Source organism: Oreochromis niloticus, linkage group LG9 (genome assembly GCF_001858045.2).
Source record: "Oreochromis niloticus isolate F11D_XX linkage group LG9, O_niloticus_UMD_NMBU, whole genome shotgun sequence".
In the NCBI taxonomy this organism is placed as follows: domain Eukaryota; kingdom Metazoa; phylum Chordata; class Actinopteri; order Cichliformes; family Cichlidae; genus Oreochromis; species Oreochromis niloticus.
This window is the reverse complement of record NC_031974.2, coordinates 19,736,231-19,756,525: the sequence shown is the minus strand read 5'-3', so window position 1 is coordinate 19,756,525 and position 20,295 is coordinate 19,736,231. Positions and strand designations below refer to the sequence as shown.

Below are 20,295 nucleotides of genomic sequence, written 5' to 3'. Positions count from 1 at the left end.
TTAGATATGATAAGCGGAGCTTCAGACAGAGCTTTAAGAGTACTTTGGTGCACTGCGTTTCAGACGAGCTGTGTCTGGACTAGCCAGTCAGCCCAGTCATCGTGACAGCCCTGTGCAAACATTGGCGCCGTTTGGACAAACACCCCTCTGGTGCGGGGTGGCAGAGTGCACAGAACCTTGCAGTGAGCTACACACACAACACAAACTACTTTACAAACATATGGTGACACGCAGAAACTCATAGACGAGCCTTTATCCCACAAAAACACACTCTCCTGCCGTGTGGGTCCAAGTCCTCCTACACAAATTGGGAACGCTTCCCATGTACAAGACACATAACCCATATCTAGACAAAGCTCAAGTCTCTGTTTCTATCAGAGCTGCGGAAGACCTGACATCAGCTGTAAGCCAGTCGGCCGGTGAGTGTAATGTTAGCACCCAGCGCAAATTCAATTTTACATGCCAACGATTCCAAGCAATGGCCTCTTCTTGCATCTTAGACAAAACAGACAAGAAGGTTCATTGTGGTGTCTGATGCAAACCTTGTGGTGCTGATCTACAGTGGAGTCAATAGCTATACTGTTTGAAATAACTGCAGGGCTAATAAACTGCCACACAAAACCCCCCCCAGTAGAATGAGGGCTGTTATTATGCAGGCCCCCCTCCCCTTTTTTCTGGACTACCGCTCGTACTAAGTCCATTTAACCTGATCCACTTTGCTCACTAGGCCATCTGAGGTTCACTTAGGAGCAAAAGGACTTCTAGCAGGTCTTGGATCATTCGATCATCCTTCTCAAAGTGACCCATCATCAAAGAAAACCCAAGTATATGCTGGCATCATATCCTCAGTGCCCTGACTTCCTCATGTTAATGTGACATATGGAGCGTAAAGCCTCTGGAGGAAATGAGCAGCTGAGTGACAGGACATGTCAGAGTGTCGAGATAAGCAACTGCTGTTTATAAAGCAAAGATGGCAGGCTATATTGTGACCTTTAGTTCATGGAGAAAGTTTTCAATTCACTGAGCAAGAGCGAGAAAGAGGCAAAAAAGTGATTTTACTTGAATTAAAAATGCAATTTGCCTAAGGATGCTTAGGAGATATTCCTTCCACGCAGACTCTACATCGTGGTGCTTTCATCAGAATAAAAAAAACGTAGCCCTGCAGCAATTTCTGCCTCAGACAAGTCCACTCTACATGAAGATTTAATTTGGCTTGTTTTAAATATAGAATGCATCCTGTGAGTGCTCTAGAGCAGTACGGTATGCTTTATAGTTTAATATGCTCTATTTAACATGTATAATAAAAACATCTGCTCCAGATTTGAAAGTGTGTCTAAGCTTTACAGACAGGATAGTTTAAACACCTATTTAATTACTGCTAGATGTCAGAATGAATCCATTAGTTGTGTGTGTACAAACACACGTGTGTGTGTATTTTGTTTTGTACAAAAGCTTAACAAAGTGTTACACAGAGTTAACGGCTTCAGGCACATTCAGGGATCGGCATAAATTAGGCACTTCATACACTTTAAATACACAAAACAATATGAATGACTTCTGAAATGTGAAAGTTATTATTAGGCTTCCAAATCCATCTTCTGTTATTATCACTGATTCTTTCTTGCCTCCAGAGTTCAAATTCATGTTTCCAATTTCATGATTCCCCCGCAGATCATTTTCATGTCCTTTTCGCAAACCTTTCATTTTGAATGACTCATTTATTTATGTCATGTAGCGTGATATCAGCAGAACAGGCAACTTCTATACATCTGTGGAGCGAACAAGAGGTCTTTATTACTGGACAGAGTCAGAGGACTAGGGAGCACATTGTTTCTCCTTCCTCATTGTTTTGAAGGATTAGCTCTAATGACCCTTTAAATGAGCCCTTACTGTACTCATCATGGTTAAGCTGGGGGGAGAAATACTGGGCATGGATGGGAGGAACGCAGCATGCCTAGGGGTTCAAAAGGACTGAAACAAAAAGGCCACTATGGAGTTTTCAGATGCACAGCTGCCAGATACATAAAAGATGTGCAATTTTCAGATTAATGGCAATCAACACTTTTAGCACACCTCAACACCGTACTAATCTGTGCTTTCATGAGGGTATTTTTTTCTCCTACTTGTAGAAAAACAGCTCTTTTACTTGCTTTCCTACAGCACATGCAGCATTGCTCAGTAATTTGGTATGGCTATACAGACAGCTGTGCTTTGTGCACCGAGTAAAGCTGAACATAATAGAGTTGCTGCTTGTGTAGCCATGCAGGGCAGCAGTATTTGGCTGGTTGGCAGTTGTGCCCTCTTGTTAGGGCCTCAAACCACACACTCTGCTGCGTCCTGACCCTCCTCCGACCTGAGTGGTGTTATGGCTTTGATGGTGGCTTGTTTAACCTAACCTCAGCAACCTGAGGCTACCCACACACAGGGGTTAAGAGGTGAAAGTCTGAAGAGAGAGCGAGAGAAAAAAAAGAAAACAGAGGCATGAAGGCAACAAAAGTCTTGTCTGGTTGTGATTGGCCCACATTTTCATTTCATCAATGGCGAACAGTCTGCATCTGGCTTAAGTCGTGTTCATTCAGGAGCGGCAGTCTATACATTTATCAGCTGTGACTGAAAAGTAGCAGATTACTCAAGAGCGCACATGAAAGACTTCTTATGTAAAAAGGCAGGATGACAGCCGAGAGTTCGCGTATCTCTAACAGCCACATGTTTGTCCACCAGCGCATGCATGCCCACAGAGGAGGATCTTGCCCAAGTTAACACAGAGAGTTTGGAGGTGAGGGGGTTCACATTCCCAAAACAAGATGCAAGTCAAACACAAACCAGATGCCATGCTCCTCTAAAGTAAATCAGTCATTCATAAAAAGGCCTTGCTATTAAGGACAATGGCCATTTCAAAGCACCTCAAATCCCCCCTTATTCCTGTTCATTCTCTCTCTTGCTCCCTCGCTATTTGCCTAGTCCATCTCTATGGCAGCCAAGTCACAGAGGAACAATGGCAAAAAGAGGGGAATTATAGTCCAACAGCATAGTTTGAATTCTGTAGGCTGCTCTGCGACTGTAGGCTGCATGACTTACAATAACAGTAAAAATCGTTTAGTACATAGTCATTACTCTACCATAGGCGAACTGTTGAAAGAAAGAAATAAACATCGCAGAGTTGGGATATAAAACATGCTAAACTACAGGCTGGTCTGATTAACAGATAAAGACACAATGTTTTGCACTCCTTCTTTCAGAGAGGAAAAAATGAATAAGACGAGGACTTAGATTAATATGGAGGTTTGTCCAAATATTTCTGTAATCTGAGGGAATTCAGCTGGTCTGCTGCCATGAGGGCTGACGAGGGACTTTTATACTGAGGAGAGCCTGTGTCAGGGCCTGCTGTGCCCGGCAGGCCAAGGGCAGCGCTTGTACCCATCAAGGCCCACCCGTCAGCCACACTGAGCCGACTGAAGGGGAGTTCTGTCCCAGTACATTTACTTGGCTGTGGGTAGGCACTGGGAAAAGACTCAAACCTTGGTGTTTTCAGACTCTTAACTCCATTGATTTGTTTGACCAAAATGCCCAAGTTGGTGTAAGATTTATGCAAAAATTCCAATGAGAAAACCCAAGTGCAAAGTAGTGAAGAGAGATCACTGTTCCAGCACGTTTATGGCTCCAAAACCTTTTACTGTGACAGGCACAATCAGAATCTTTGTTTTGTTCAATATTAAAAACGATAAAACTTCAGATGTTTAAGCTTCCCGTTCACTGGAATGTGGTGTGTTTGGGGTACAATGCAGGCCACTTTAATGAAGAAGAATGGCCTCAATTCAGTGAAACATGAACCTGGAGTTAGTGCATTCACAGCTATTAGTTAAACCCCACATGTTTCTCTCGGACCTGGGGAGAGACCCTTTGTAGTGCCATGGCTGTCATTCCACCCCATCAATATTATGGATGCATCTTAATGTATAATTAAATGAATCCGGGTCCAAAATACTTCAAAGTGGGAATGACTTGTGGGCCCACAAGCAGCCTATTGGAAACATGAGTGGGTTTTGAGTACATTAGGAGGTAAATGATTAAAAAACACAAAAGGTCACATTTTATTTATGTATGGGTGTGTTCCCAGTCTGACGGTGGTCTGTATTTAAACATTCATATCCTCAGCTATTTAGTTCTTTGAGTCTAAACCAAGAACTTTACGTAGGCATCCATGGCAATCACTCACACACAGCTTTCAGTAACCCGAATGGCATTTAGAAAGTTCAAGAAAAATTTGTGGTAATACTTAAAATCAATATATTTTATAAATAATGTTATGATGTGCTGGTGCTACACGTTTACCTATTGGTACCCTCTGCTGTACCATTGTCAAAGTATATAAAACAACTGTAGGTGGAGGAGGGCTGGGCAGTTTTTTCTTTCTAATCCGGTGTTTTCCTCCATGTCAGTTTAACACAGTAATTAAAACAAAGTAGTGCCACAAGTTAGCGCCTCCTTTTTCTACTGTATTGAGCTAAGCTTAAAGAGTTCCACACAAGGCATGTTGCTCTGACGGAAGAGTCTCATTAAGACTTTTTTTTGTTAATGTTCGTGTGGAAAGTCCTATTATTGTATCTGACAAATTTAGGTTAGCAAGTTAAACCAGAGACCACACCAAGTAAGCTAGCCACGTGTTATATAATAGCATGTTATTGCCTTCAGTTTTCTTCCCCGAGGTCCTAAAGGGCGTCCTTCATCACGTCCTTATTTTAGTTTGTTTGTCTCACTGGTTTTTGTCTGGTTTAAAACAATTCAGTTCAATTTTATTTATATATTTATAATCACACTGATAGTGACCTCAAGGAGCTTTTTATTATAGCCTCTGAAATAACAGAGAGAAAATCCCAACATTCAGACGACACCCTATGAGCGAGCACTTGGCGACAGTGGAAAGGAAAAACTCCCTTTCAACAGGAAGAGACTTCCAGCAGGGTTTCTCTGTATTGTTGCTTGGGCTTTACCTTACAATAGAGTCTTGAGGAGACTGTTGTTGTGATTTGGTGCTATATAAATAAAATTGACCTAAACTGAAATTGCATACTACTCAGACGCATCTTCAGCGACAAGAGCAACAAGTAGTCCTGCCACAGATGGTCTGGCCCTTACACAACCCCAATCTCAGCATGACTGAGTCAGTTTGTGATTAAATGAAAAGATAGAATATACAGAGATCCAGAAGCTTGGCTTTGTATACGAGGTTCAAGTATACAAATGGAAAAGCTCATTTACTGTTCACGTGGGTGAGGGGAAAAGGTAAAGGGGGTTGGGGGGGTAGAAAGCAGAGAAGAAAGTGAACAGAAGGGAAACCACTCCACTGATTTATAGTGTGATATGAAAACATGGAATCACAATCAGAGGATCAGCAACCACAGTTATATGAGCCTAAAGCAAGCGTTTTCTTTTTTAAACTATTCTAAGCCATGAATGGAAACCATTAGCAACAGACGACCTCAGCTGAATGAAATAAAAACGCATTTTTTATTCCTCCAGCCACGTTCTTGTCAAAATCCACACTCCCATCAGAAACACTCTATCAGAGTACAAGAGCTCCAGAGAGTGAGAGGGAGCAGAATGAATTGCTCACTCACGGGTGGCTTTCTTGTCTCTTTGACGTGTCAAATATACCCCAGATAAATTATTTCTTTTGCCACAAAAGAGAGCTACGGCAAATTGCTTCAATGGGTTTCCACTGAGGTAATTGTCAAGAATAAAGAGACTGACTTCTTTTCCATGAAATCAGCAACATGGTGGCAGAGAGAGAGAAACACAGAGAGAGCCAATGCACCAAGCCTGATGGATGATTTTTGTTCCCTCATGTGAAAAGTGTGACTTTATTTTTTTTCTCTTGCACTCTGTGAATACTGAAAAAGCAAAGGATTTCTAAGGTGGGGAATTTGAGCACAATTGGAATTATTTAATAGGAACAAATGAGCTTCTCTGTCAATGTCCACTAGTTACTAATTGACAATAAAAACAATTTAATGAAATCCTTGTTTAGAATATGCTAATTCATCAGAGTGTATTACATCTAGCTTCTAGACAGGTGACCATAAATGAGTTTAAGCTTAGAAAAACTGCTGTATTATAAATCCCCCTACTTCTGTGAAAGAGTGAAAAAGGTGGTAACAGTTGAGAAAGGAAACTTCTATTAAATGTAGTGCGGCTCCTGGCACATGAAACTAAACACCCCCAAAATGTGAAGCATGTGGAGGCATATTTTTTGGGAATCATAGACAAACATAGATCATGGGAACCAGCCTGTGTGACCGTGAATGTCATAAACAGACTTCTCGATGACTCAGACACACCAACATGATACCACTCATAAAAATGTATTGGACTCATTGCACCTGTGCCAGTTCAGCACTCCCCCCCTCTCACCCAATCATGCCTTTGGATATGTGTGTGTGAACGCCGGGTATTTGGATATCGTGTACTGTGTGAGTGCGTGTCATTCACTCAAACAGAGAATGAATCACTCAGACTTGAACGCAGACAGACACGTAACCTGTAATTTGTACACAGGGGAGATCTCCTTTCCATTGCCTCTGGCTTAGTGTGTGGCTTTCCAAAGCACGCAGCACGTCATTTGTAATTGAATTAACTTTATCCTCCCTGGCAAAATTTCCATATTTAATTCCACTGTAAATAAAGAAATAATAAAACACCCATTTTCGATAAAAAGATAAATTAGCTCAGCGTTGAACAGGAAGCTTACCCATCCGAATCCTTCCAGGCCTTTTACTTTTGAGCCAAACCTACAAGAATGCAGCCACTACATCATCCAAACATGTTCAAGAGACAGCAGGCAGAATCAGCTGAAGTTGCCACGGGCAACTCGAGAAAACCAAGACGAAGATAATGTGAGTCATGCCATCATAGAGCTTTTCATTATAAAGCAAGTTGCTGTTCAAACCCTTTAAAGATGCAGCCATTCTGCATCCACACGGCCGAGTTGTGTTGATCAAATAAGGTCAAACAGGGCTGGAGGCGACTAGCAGAACACGGCCAAGTCCTCGCATATAAGCGCTTGTGCATGTACGTACACAGAGGCAGAGGAGGGGAGAGCGCTGGCAGAAGCTGAATGTGTTTGCTCGCTCCAGGGGAGAAGGAAAGAAAGGGAGCAGAAGAGCTGAAACAAACGCATGCTGGCTTCTATTAGTCGAGCTGTAGAGCCCAATGAAGGGGTGAGGAAACATATTCATTCCCTCTGCCTCCCCCCCACCCAACAACATCCCCCCAACCCTCCCACCCCATTATATCCATTCTGGAAAGGCGGCGGATGAAAGGGGCAACCCCCCAGTGGCAGCACTTCTCCCTCCAAACTTTCGCCGACGCATTCTGACGGCTGCTTAATTGTACGTGATACAGGCAGGATCCTTTCTCTTTCAAATCTAAAACAGATTGCTTCTCCCTGGGGAGGAGGATTATTGGACAAGAGAAATGACAAAGCAGGGACTGTCCAGCCCTCTGGGAGGTGGAGGACAGAGGGGGTGAGCTCGTGCATAGTGTGCCTATGTGTGTAAATAGCTTTTCTATGTTTGTCTTTTGTACATCCCTGTCCCGCAAGAAGATTATGTTTGTACCCACGTGTTTCAAAAGTGCGCACATTATCCAGCCTCCCTGCATCTTTTTCCACTTTAAAACTCTCTCTTTAGTCTCCTCTTTATCACACATTCACACCTCCCTTTCTCTGATCTTGGCCTCTCCTTTATCTTATCCTGCTTCCACTTCCCCCTCTGTGGCTCTCTTGACCTGGCTTTCTCTTTCACTCTCCAAAGTCCATGCTGCATCTACGTGCAGTGACGCTCTGAACAAACGCTCTGAACATTACAGAAAAAGCATTAAAATCCTCTCTCTCTCTCAGTCTCCCTCTCTCACCAAGGATTTACCCATTAAAGTGCACTTTCAGCCACGATTAGCGAACCGCATTTACCCCTGTTGTGTAAATTCTCAGCCCACAATTGCATGGGCTGAGTCTGGGGTCATTCCTGGCTTTCGTGTCGCTGAACCACCTCCTGAACATTTTCTTCATAAAACACATCTTTCCTTTTTGACTAGTCATCAAGGCAGATCCTCGAGACAAAGGGAAAGAGCGCCATACAAAACAGTAAAGTACTGAATGTGTGTCTGGACTGCTGCTCCTTTTACGGTGTCCTAAATACCACATCAAAGGTTGGAGGGATAAGGAATTCCCTCCAATAATGAGATGGATGTAATGTTTGCATGCCCTGACCTCTCTCATTCGAATAGCAAGCTGAACAAACATATGGGGTGCTATCATGAGCTCCCAAATACCCCCTAAAAGATTTCTTTTGAGATATGTGCCTAAAATTAAAAAAAAGAAAAAAGACTGCATTTAACGTGCACTTTGCAAATGGATCAAAACTCCATAACAATGTTTGATCAGTAAGGTCAACAAAGGAACTGGGAAAGTGGCTGACTCATCTAAAGATAGCCTTTCTTGATCCCACATAAATAAAAGCATGCCAAATGCTCACCGTTCAAATGCTGGTCATTTGCAGTGATAGGACTGTGCAATCTACACAAGCGCTACTATGCAATCAGGCTAGTATGAGGAACACTATCATTAAGTTGAAGAGATAAACAAGTTCTGGAGGAGAGAGGGTGGTTTAGGAAATCTTTTCTTAACATGCTCACACACACAAGAGAACACACACAAACTACAGTTATACAGCACTGCTCTCTGTACTTTCCAGAGAGGGAAAAAGGGGAAAACTAAACTAGTGTCATTCCACTGGACTTCAAAGCAAAGATGTCTCAAGCCAATTAAACTGATTAAGTGCTACTTGATTTAAAATAATGATCCAATTCTAGAACCTGTGTCACCACAATCCCAACTAAACTCTTTCTTTTTAATAAATGACAGAATTCAGAAATCTGACTCCTGTCACATGGGATCAAGTTCACAAAGCAATGCAGCATGATGAATGAGTTGGAGACAACAACAAAAAGCAGAGTCATGTCAAAGCTCATCTAACATGGTTCTGATTTGGAGTTGAGGAACAAGTAAGGATAGAAAAGCTAAAAATACTGAGCACTCACCTGAAAGCATCTCACCACACGCACGTACACGCGCACGCACACAAATGCAGAAACTTGGATCAGTATTACATTACATGTGCCTCTTTTCTCCAAAGTGACTTCCCACAGGAGCGTTACCTAAAAATTTAAAACTGTGTTTGTATCCCTTTTTAACAGAATCTTTTTCAGTCTATTAGACTAACACATATATGCATATTTGAGCCATTTCCACTTCCTGCAGTAATCATTCTTCCATGAATGTGTTTGGCCCTGTTCATGATGAGATGGCATGCGTGTCTGGGAAATCTCTGATCCACTGCTGGTATTTAAACAGACGCACGCGCTTTTGGTAGCATTCGCTTACACTCATTCTCTCGGCATGCTTATCCGAAGAACAAATTACCTCACTGAATACTTTCACACCCATAGAGAGACACACGCACATACATCCGCAAGCAGATCCGAATGATGGCAAAGCGACTACTGGAACAACGTTTGTCTTGGCAAGCGCCTACCCCCCAGAATGTAATTATTTGCAGCAGCTGCCCATGCGCTTGTTTGTTAAGCTAGAAACTGTTTAAAGGATCTATCTTCTTTTCTGCGCTGGCAATAAGGCGCGGCGTTTTAAAGCAGTCCAAAGCTGCTCTGCTGTGCGCCGAGTAAGTTAATCAGAATATTGAGTCTAAGCGTTGGTTGTGGATCAGTCTTGTCAGTAGCGAAAGTTTCAAGTTAAAGTTCCCCATCATTCTCCAGCCTCGCATTCAGTAATACACATGGACACTGCCCAAGTGTTGAAATGTAAGTCAGCCAGTCTACTCAAAGAACTGGATTTGAATGGGACCACAGTAAAATTTTGCCATCTAGGTCAGAAGGATAAATTCCCTGGTTTTTGCGGACTTGTAGGTGAGCACAGTGATCCAGTACACATTAAAGTCAAACCATTCACTTGGATGGACTTCAACAATGTACCACACACACAGCAGACAGGGGCAAAATGTACTCCACATTTTCATTTTTTTATTAAGAAGCTGACTAATACTCAGTTTCACTCGGTGTCCCTTATAAAATTTAAGACTGCAAAAGCATCTCAACGACAGTCGGTCATCTCTCCAGCTGATTGATTCTAACAATCAACTCATACAAACAACTCTAGAGGTCTTAAAGCAGTACTAATCACTACCTGTTGGTGGTTGTGTTAAATACTTCGAATAACAAGCAAGAAGTGTAGCTACGGCTGGTTTACAAAGGTAAACACAAATTCACACAGCAGCAGCTTTCACCTATACAACCTTCTCTCCTCTCAGCCCAGCTGCTGTTCACACAACTTTTCACAGCTGCACAGTCTCCATTTGCAAATGCCTCATACACACACATAGTGCCTGGAGCAAGGCATAAATACTATACATCATATTCCCACTTTACTGGCAAGTTTCGCTTCTCACTTGACTTAAGCTAAATAACTAAAGCGAGGTGCACATTCCCAGCGTCTCTCCCTCTCTGCTGAGCTTTGACAGTTTGTCCGGAAAGAACTCTTCAGCAGCTCATCCATTTAGCGCATACTGACACGATCTGCCAGAGGTGCACCCTGAATGAGATTTATGAAAAAAACCTATCTGGCCTGAAGTGAAGGAACATTAAATGCCACACTGATTTATGGGAATGTCGAAAAAAAATGTGTCTTAATTTGCTATTACAGAAAAGGAAAACAATTTAAACTCAGTACTGGATTTCTGTATGATTAAAAAAAGTGACACCATTAAAATAAGAACATGATAAAATACAACCTGTAATCTTCTATAGATTGCACCATACTGACAGTTACATACTTTTAAATGAGAGAACAGTTTAAAATGTAATGGAGCTACCTTTCACGCTCCTATAATGGGCATTCGGAAAATGAAAAATGAACTGATGAATGCTCATGTTTTGGGGAAAAAAATGACATTAATGGAATGTGCTGCCTTCTAATCCCTTGAGACAGAGGAATTTGCGACCGAGGGAATTCCTGTCATTCACAGGGAAAGCTATGAGATCCTGCACACACTGAGCTGCTGTACGGGCAGCACAGACAGGCTGCAGGAACAGCACAGCTCACATCTAACACAAGTCCAAACTTACTGAGTTATACCTGACTCCTGGACTGTAAAGTGAATCAGAAATTTATTGCTAAATGAACAGTCTTACATGCATGCTCTGCAAAAGAACCAGAAACCTGACAAAAAAAAGAAGTGAAAAGAGTAAAAAAGTTGTACACTACCTGGAAGGCAGGAGAGAAAAGTGCTGGCTGACTGAGAGGCAAGGATACGATTCCTCCCCACGCTTCTTGACCAGATCTGCCTTCACTCATAGAGGGGTTTGTATCTTCGTGCTGGGACTTGGTTTCAAGAGTAGGGGGGACCACACAGCTCCTGGAAGACAACCTCTCTCCTCTAATCCTCTCCCCAATGTGATGACACTCTCTAACCTCGACCATCTGTTGAAACACGTCCCAAAGCAGTCAGCACCACGCTGTGTCAAGAACCCCACTCCCCTGCCCAATCACAGACCGGCTGCTGGGTGGCTCCTCGCTGCCAGGAGGCAGGGACAAGGACACAGCACAGCGCAGAGGGAGACACACACACACACACACACACACACACACACACACAGTCGGTCACACCACCGCCTCCACCCCACACTCACACAGACACTCTACGAGATGAGAGCAAGAAAACCCCCCAGTCATCGTAACCTGAGAGGCAGAGTAGGACGGGGAGAGTGAGTGGAGGAGGAGGAAGGGGAGGGGAGCAAGCAAGAGAGAGAGCAAGGGAGGGGAGAGAGGGTGAGAGAGAGGGGCACATGCTTAAGAGCTAAAGTAGGGAAGATAGAGAGATACAATTTGTATCTTTCATATTATGTTGCTGGCAATATCACTGAAATAACAATCCCCCCGCCCAATTCCTCTTCCTGTATCTATAGCGCATGTGGTCTAAAGAAATAATACTTTTCAAAAAATGCAATAAAATTCTATATTGGCTCCGAGGTGGGAATGCTGTTGGCACTAAACTGTTACATCTGCAGGCGTAGAAGCGCAGGCAGCAGCCCTCACACCTTAGTGTGTTAACTCCTTACGTCCCCCGGCCGCATTCCAACCCTTCACCACCTATTGCCTTAAGTTAGAAAAGAGGGCAAAGGGGAATACACTAAAATGACAAAGCTAAGGAAAAGAGTAAGATAAGGAGAAAAGAGATAAGCGACGTCTAGATATTTTGACTAGATGATGGCTAGCTACCTTTGACGATCAGTCTTTCGATGGCAACACAATTACTACTCAGCTTCCTAAACAAATCAATCCAATTTTCAGTTCACGCAAAACACGAGGAGCCTTAGGTGAGAAAGGCTGTCACGTTCATCAGTTGGTTGAACTACTGTCCTACTCACTGATCCATTAAAAAGGGATTATGAGATCCTAATGATATTCAGGGGTGAATTCAAAGGCAAGCACTAATGAGGTGATGCCCATTTGATATGCAACAGCATCACCGTGTGTTAATCAGAGTGGGGAAACGCCAAAGAAAGGCTTGTGAGTGATTCATTTACATTACATAAGCACGAGCAGCATACACACAATGACCTCTGTTTGAAGTTGTCAGACAGGTATTAATCAAAAGTTTGAGTGCCACTTTCCAACTTCCCTTGATAATGAGTCATTTGGTGGAGGAGGGTGTGTGTGTGTGTGTGGGGGGGGGGGGGGGGGGTTAATTCAGAAAAGAAAGTTTCACCTTATTGCATAACAGTCCTCAGGTCCCAAACCTGTATCAGCTTTATATTTTAATTTAATTTTACTGCACAAACCCACACAGAGTCACTTTTTTTCAGTGGATGCTACTAGTTATCTCCCCTGCAGGTTTGCATTAAGCTAAACAAGCCCTAGACATGTAATGCTCTTTCCAGCACCGACTGATGTTTGAAACACGGGCAGTGGTGAGACAGAGCAAGAGCCTGAGGGGGGAACGAGCTCAAATTAGATTAACTAAATTTACAAAGACTGTCCCCAGCCCCTGCTGCACGGTTACACACATCCCAACCCACACCTACAACCCCAAGCCCCCATTCTCACGGCCGAGAGGTTTCAAAAGGGCCTTCAGGCAGGACAGGGGCGACCAAATCCCTGTGCTCTTTACTGGATTAAAGATGGCTGCCCCACTAGGGGAGAGGGGCTGTTTTTATACAAGCTGAGCACATCTGTAAACATCTTAAACCCATGCTGACAGAAAAGGTGTGTTTCTGTGAAGAAAACATCCAGAGTCTTATCCACGGCTATTCAAACTTTCAAAAAGGTAGAAAATGGTCATCTCCTTTATGCAAACAAGCCATCCAATTTGCATGACCGCCATTAATCTCCATTTTCCATTTTCACTTCCGCTGATGGACACAAGGGCAACAAAAGCGAGGGCAGGGGGAGGTCTATAAAACGGCCTCATCTTATGAATGACTGAATGGCCTGCAGGGGGGCAACATGGTCCTCTGGTAACCCCTATTCACTCTCCTTCTCCCTATCCTGACTGCACAAATAATTCACCAAGCACATCAGCAGGGACATCAGGCACATAAATTACCTTTAACATGAGTTGTTTTCTCTTATTTTATACACATCTTATTAGGTACCTTGTGCAAGCTTTGCTCTTAAACTGAATCCAAGCCTCTTCTGAGCTCAGGCTCACTTCCCCCCTTTTCCTCAGAGCTTTCCAGCCATCAGTTGGGTCTGCAGGTGCAGGCAGGGCCCAGTGTTGGGGGGGCTCCTCGGTTCACTAGCTCCATTTTCTATGGTTGAATGAGATACATAGGGGTGTCATAGCTGTGATTCTGCCTCTGTGCCAGTATAAACTGCTACAGCTCAAGCTGAGAGGTGGGGGGATTGGGCAGACATGAGGTAATTTTTTCTTGTTCTATAAAGTATTTTCAAACCATTCTAACCTCCAACTGTACTACAGTAGTGTCATGCAAAATGACATGCACAGCTGGTCAATAAAGTGCAGAAGAATTAAAGAGAGGGGAGGGCAGAGGGGATATAAATACATGATAGACAAAAGGCAAGAAGGTCTAAGGGAGAAAATAGAAAGGTAAAGTCATTGTGCAGTGAATGTTAGATACATACCCCACACATATGGAAGAATCTCACCTGATATCCACACTAGCAGTGCCATGGAAAAGGTCAAGAACCGGTACCAGACATGAGAGAGACATGGCAAAGCAATCTGAACTAAAACTGATGATGTCAGAAGGGAAATAACTTCTTACACATCGTTTGGCACAAACCTTTTAAACAGTTTTTTTATCAGATTTGACCGGTAATCTTACACACACAGTTTTTATATTCCAGAGGCCATTAAAACTCAAGTTAATTTAGATAATGCTTTAACATGATTGCTCACATAACGCTTGATTTAGACCTTTGCTGTAAACCGACGTAGTAACTTATGAGGTAACTGGAAACCCGTTTTACCCTAAGCGGTAACCTTCCAGTAGCGTCACGTGCACCTCCTGAAAAGTGCAACTACATGTCGACACAGCCCGCAAATATTGTGATATTATTTCTTCTGCAGTTTAGAATTTATCACTTAGAGAATAACAATTACTGTCTCAGTATAAAGATGAATAATAATAGTGTAAATATAAGGACTCACAAATGTCAGCAAATTCCTGGAGGGTGATTGCTGAAGCTACCAAAATGGTTGTGAGGGAATGTACGAATAAGTAAAAAAAACCTGAGGGACAAATGTGTTTGCCTCTGGAAAGGAAAAAACTGACCACAAAAAAGAGCCAGGACCCAGGAGGCAAAAAAGTCCCCACTTATGAAACATCGGGACAAGGCCACACAGTATTTAACATGTAAACACATACAAGCACAAATGTAAGCAATGACATCGGCCCCTTACATTAGTCTCTACAAAACTCCCCGGGGAATTCTATACCAGGGGTAAGTGGCCAGCGGTGTTTATTAAGAAGGCTACTGAGCGGCAAGGCTTGCATTTAAAAGTATTTGTTGCTACTGAATTGGTCAGAGCAGCAGATAAACTCAGTAACATCCAGTACTCCAGTGTTCATCTGTGCAATCTCGTTGGGAGTTGGGATGCTGTGTAAAATGAAAAAAGACAAGGACTTGCTTATTTTAGCAAGAAAATACCAAACTATATTAATCATGTAAATAAAACAGCATGGCTAGGTATTAAGCTAAATTGACGTGGCTGCACTCCAACAACAACATTTGCAGTATTTTCTGTTTCATTATGAGTCAAATAAATGCTGTGATTTTTTAAGCAGCACAATTCCAACACACTGCAAGAATAAGACAACACTTCCTGTTCAAAACTAAAATGATTTGTCTTATTTTCCTTCTGCTCAAATAAAGAAAGTGATTGAAAAAGAGCATCTGAGATCTTCTTACTCAATGCATAAAGTTTAAAATCAATAAAATACTATTTTTATTTAGATTTTCTACAGCTTCCTAACAATTTCTCATAAAAAAGACTTGCGACACATGTAATAAAAATTCTACAAAGGCTCTGATTATTGTTGTTGGCTATAAAGCCATGGAGGTTAGCACAAGTCAATTTTTAGCATGCCACATAGATGTAAAGTATTTTTAATGAAAACAACGCTTGGTTGTACTTTGTGAAAACTCAGTCATACAGTATAGTGAAATTCATCTGGATGCAAACGTTGTTCTGTTTCACTGCATGTAATACATCAAAAAAGGCTGTTCCTGTAAACATCAAAGGTGACACCTATTCTTCATTGTAAATTAAGCTAACAAGCAGCGCTGCAGACAACAAGAATACACACACTGACGCATAATGAACTCATTTACAGCAACCCGACTGAGTGTGATGGTGATGGGATTAAGAGGTCTTTTCATAATAGCATCCATTAACAGGTTTCAATCAAATGCCACATATGCCATCTCCTCTCTGGCAGATGTTTACATGACATAACATGTAATAGGTCACAATCAAACACACTATTATGTTTGGATAATCTAATCTTCAAGTTAGAACGTGACAGATCAGTTCTGAGTAGCTCATTCATTTTCATTCATTGAGACAAGTCGTTTCCAAAAACAACTCAAACTGTTCTTATCATTCTTCTTATACTGTGAGGTCAGACAATGATCAATTAGATTTCCATATGAACTTCCATCCATTTTCTTAGTATTGGCACTAATAAAAATGTAAAAATACCTACTAACTACTGCATACGAGTTCTGAATTAACACCTCCCAAAGTATATCTTTGTAATAAGGGAAATGACTTGGCTCTACAAGCTACCCTCAATTAATCCCTAAATCATCTTCTTATTCTTCTATTTAGTATGTAACTTATTTTATGTACAGAGTTAAGAAAAATAATAAAATTCACTGACAGTGCAGAGGGAACAGCAGAAATTTCACAGACCACCCACAAAGCTTTTTATTTGTAAGTAGGACCTTTCAAGGGCTTCTGAAAAGCAAGAAAACAGATAGCAAGACAAATCAATACTATCACAGTTCTAATCTGGTAAACCACGGGATGACGGAAATGTATTTGGGATGGCCTTAAGGTTCAGTAAGTGGCTGGGAACCAGTGCTGTAAACCATGAGATACAGAGAAGAGATACTGATCAATCTCCCTGGGTCAAAGTAAGACGAAAGCTAAGACAATGGTTATCATGTACTCACCAGGTTTCACAGGCAAAGCCCAAGGGACTTTTGACAATGAATTCACATGAACTTTTTCTTTCTTTCCTGTTTTTAAGCAAGTAAAAAAAAGTAGCTCAGGCATGCAAAGTTTATAGAATAATCACGATTTCAATTACACAAGTTTAAAACTTCATACAAAAATGAAATTATTGGATTTTTGCCACATTCTCAGTCCCATATTTTGTCCTGTTCACTTGGAGACAAGGGACAAGCAATCTAACCTAATACATCTTTCATACAGTGCCATTTATTATGAAATAATGCAACAGCATAACATGCTGTTGCAAAACTCACCTTTGCAACTTTTTATTATCCTGGTGTAGATCATGCATGAGTCTGACATTGAAACTCACAAACTTGAAAGCCATGTATGGATCCAAGTAGATTTGGAACTATACCGATTTTTCCCTATAATAAAATGTCCAACTGTCTTCTTCTTGTTCATGTTATAAGTTTCTATTCACATCATTAGTAAGTGTCCAAAACTAATAAGCTTATCTAATTCTGCTGATATTAACAGAACTTAACCCAGACAATCACAGTTCTCTCACTGAAGAGAGGTTTTGCAGTTTTGCACGAGAACTAGATGTCTGCTCAAAGAGTATTTCTGCTCACTGAGCCCAACCTGAATTTGAACCCTTTTGCTGGAACTGTCAATGGGACATGGATATTTTTGACTCTCAGCAAAGAATGCTTTTGACCATAAAGAGATTTATCAGCGATAAAGGAAAAAATGTATTGGTAAAGCATATTGTTGACCTCTCGAGAGAGTTCCTCTGTAGCCACAAATAAACAGTTTCCACACCACTAAACAATAATGCATTCAACAAATAATCATTTCCCCTCATACCCCTGTGCTCCGCAGACTCCAAAAAGTCTCTTGGGTCAGAAAAAAATTTGTTTGTTTACACTGATATTCCCTCTTTGTTAACTTCTAAAAACCGGGACTCCTGAAAGACACAGAGAAAGGAGTAACCGTTGTTATAATGCTCAGCTTCTTCATGTCATTGAGGCGCTTTTGGAAGTCTCATCCTCACAGAGTGGTGCTCCATTTCCGGAAGCCTGACTTACTAATCCTCTCAGGCGAAAAGGTGAAAGGAAAGACCAAGGAGAAAGGGAGAAAGCGGTACGTGGGAAGGAAGGGCCATGTATGCTACAACATTCAAAATGCCTGTTTGAAAGAAATCCCATAAAGCATGCCGCCAGCGGCCTGTTGAGAGGAAGAATTAGGATTTGCGTTAGCCAGATAGGCTGTTCAATTATCCCCTCAGAGGCCTTAACTGGCCCCAGGCCACAATAAGGACAGGATTTTCATTTGTCAGCAGAACGGAGCAAGAACGAGGCAGATCAGGTTAGAGCATACTGTAGTGCAACACGACAGCACTGCGAATGATATGATACGCTGAAATCATCAAACTAAATGCAATGAGCAAGAAAAAATGCCTGATGAAGAAGCAAATTGACAAGCCAGGAGACATCCACTGCAGCACTGCTGTCAACATGTTATCTGAATCAGAATACAAACTATGTTTTCTGGGGGCCACTAAGATTAAAAAAACAAACAAATAAAAAACACAGGGTTGTGGCTGCGGCTTTTAACAGGGTGTTTGTTGGGTTCCTGAGAAAGGGGAAGGCTCTGTGTGATTTGTGATTCGCACGCGGGTGGGAAGAGAAGCCTTTTAATCTGTGCCCCTGGACTCCGCTTCCCCTCACTAGGGGAAAATCAGTAACATGAACGGCTCAACCACTGGGATGTTTATGACCCGCTGCAGGGCCACACAGCGTAAGAGATCATTTGTAAGAGAATAGGTACAACAGCGGGTGCCCTCCCCTTTACTAAGCTGCCTCATCCAGCTTCTTTTATACTCCCTGGTCTTCTCCTCATATACCCTGTACCCATTTATTGTTCTACACCACCTTTCTCCTTTTAAGATTTATTTAAACATTTTTATATATCAGTTCAGAGCTCCATCCTAGGTTTATAAAGAATGGATACTTCACAACAAGAGCCAGCTTTCAGGAAAGAAGCCCCAAAGAAGCTAGGTCTCAAACAGGTGCAAATTCCAGTGATGCCTGCGTGCACTTGGACACTATTGTGCCTCTTTAAAACTGGGCCAAGCCACTCACTGAAGGTGATGGTCAGCAGAGATGTCTGACAGCTAGATCTGCTTTCATGCAGGCAAAAGCTTCTTTTTTTTTTTACTGTGATGGTATGCATAAATAAAGTAGACAAAGTGCAGCATGAACAATTAATATTTTTATTTATTATAACTTCTTATACTTATATTTTAAATTTAATGAAAAAGTAAATTGTGACACAGGCACAGGGTTTTCCATCTTAAGCTCATCTTGCAGACTGTGGAGTCTGGAGGAAAAAAAAAATGTACCAGACAGCCCATACCAAAGGAGAATTCAGAGGAGTCTGGAGCTGTGTGGGTGGGTGAGCACTCATTTGAAGAAAACTCCCAATAATCCAATTAAGCACATAATTTCCTTTAGTACACAGGAACTGAATCGACTGTCAGAAAGCAGCCGAGTCAGAAAAAGTGAAAAGTTAAAAGGTTACGGATAGAGGAAAGGGTAAGAAAGGACTTCTCTGTGTACTGTTCAGCTGCTGCACCGAACAAAACGCAAACAAAGCTTTAGAAAAAGAGGCTTTAGATCTCTGCAAACATGGTGGGGCCTCCCGTGCTCCACTTTGTAACTGTCCTGCTTGGCTGACGATCAGCTTCCTTGCCCGGGACTAGTTTTTATCCCTTGACCAAGAGCCAAGTTGTCTTTCACAGTATGTGTGAGTGCGAGTGCACGCGTGCTTGAATATGCATGAGAAGAGTGAAGGGGCTCCTTCACTGCGCAGTGTTCTATAGCTGGCCTCATATTCACATAGAAAGAGAACAATGACAAGATGAAGAATAATAAGAGAACGGAAATCTTCATTTGTCGGACAAAGCAACTTGGACCACATATCGTTAATTCTCTGATACCCGTTACAGATCTCTGATTATGTGAATATTTTTGCAAAAATAAGATGGAAATGATTGAGTGAATGCACTCCATCAAAGAGAAACAGAACCTATAAAGGAATTCTGAACATCTTTCTTGTAAGTGATCATCTTCCCTCTTGAGGCAAGGAATCTCACACTAGCCAGAAAAGGAGAAAATGGGCATAGCAGGTCTTTGACCTACAATTTTAACCTCTTAAAATTATTTTCTACATATCTGTTGGGTTAGATCATTTAAAACATACACAGATCAAAGTTTTCACAAATCAAAATTTAAAATCTCATCTGAATTTTACATTTCACTTAAAAAAAAAGATCTCAAGTAAGTTTTTAAACTTTAAGTCAGCCTTTATTTATATACGATAACTGCAGACTTTGTTTTGACAGTGACAGTTGTCCAGCCTTTGAATAAAGACAGGAAGGAAGGAGCAAATGAAAAATGAGAAAAGTACGAAGGAAGGTAAAAGAAAAGGGAAACTGGCTCAGTCTCTCTAAGACAAG

The 20,295-nt window shown here is 41.8% G+C and overlaps 1 protein-coding gene across 6 annotated transcripts in view; it reads right to left on the bottom strand.

The window, feature by feature from the left end:
• sulf1 (sulfatase 1) overlaps positions 1-20,295 on the bottom strand; it is an 86,617-nt gene that overhangs the window by 32,356 nt on the left and 33,966 nt on the right. For 3 of the 6 annotated variants that reach the window (XM_005471812.4, XM_005471815.4, XM_005471816.4), the window contains exons 2-3: positions 13,723-13,878; positions 11,333-11,548 (exon numbers count right to left, since the gene is read on the bottom strand). The exons of 1 other annotated variant lie outside the window; for it this stretch is intronic. The gene's annotated coding sequence lies outside the window, so the exon portion shown is untranslated. Of the gene's footprint in view, positions 1-11,332; positions 11,549-11,621; positions 11,726-13,722; positions 13,879-20,295 lie in introns of those variants that run through there. 2 more of the 6 variants (XM_019363166.2, XM_005471813.4) reach the window with 2 other exon arrangements.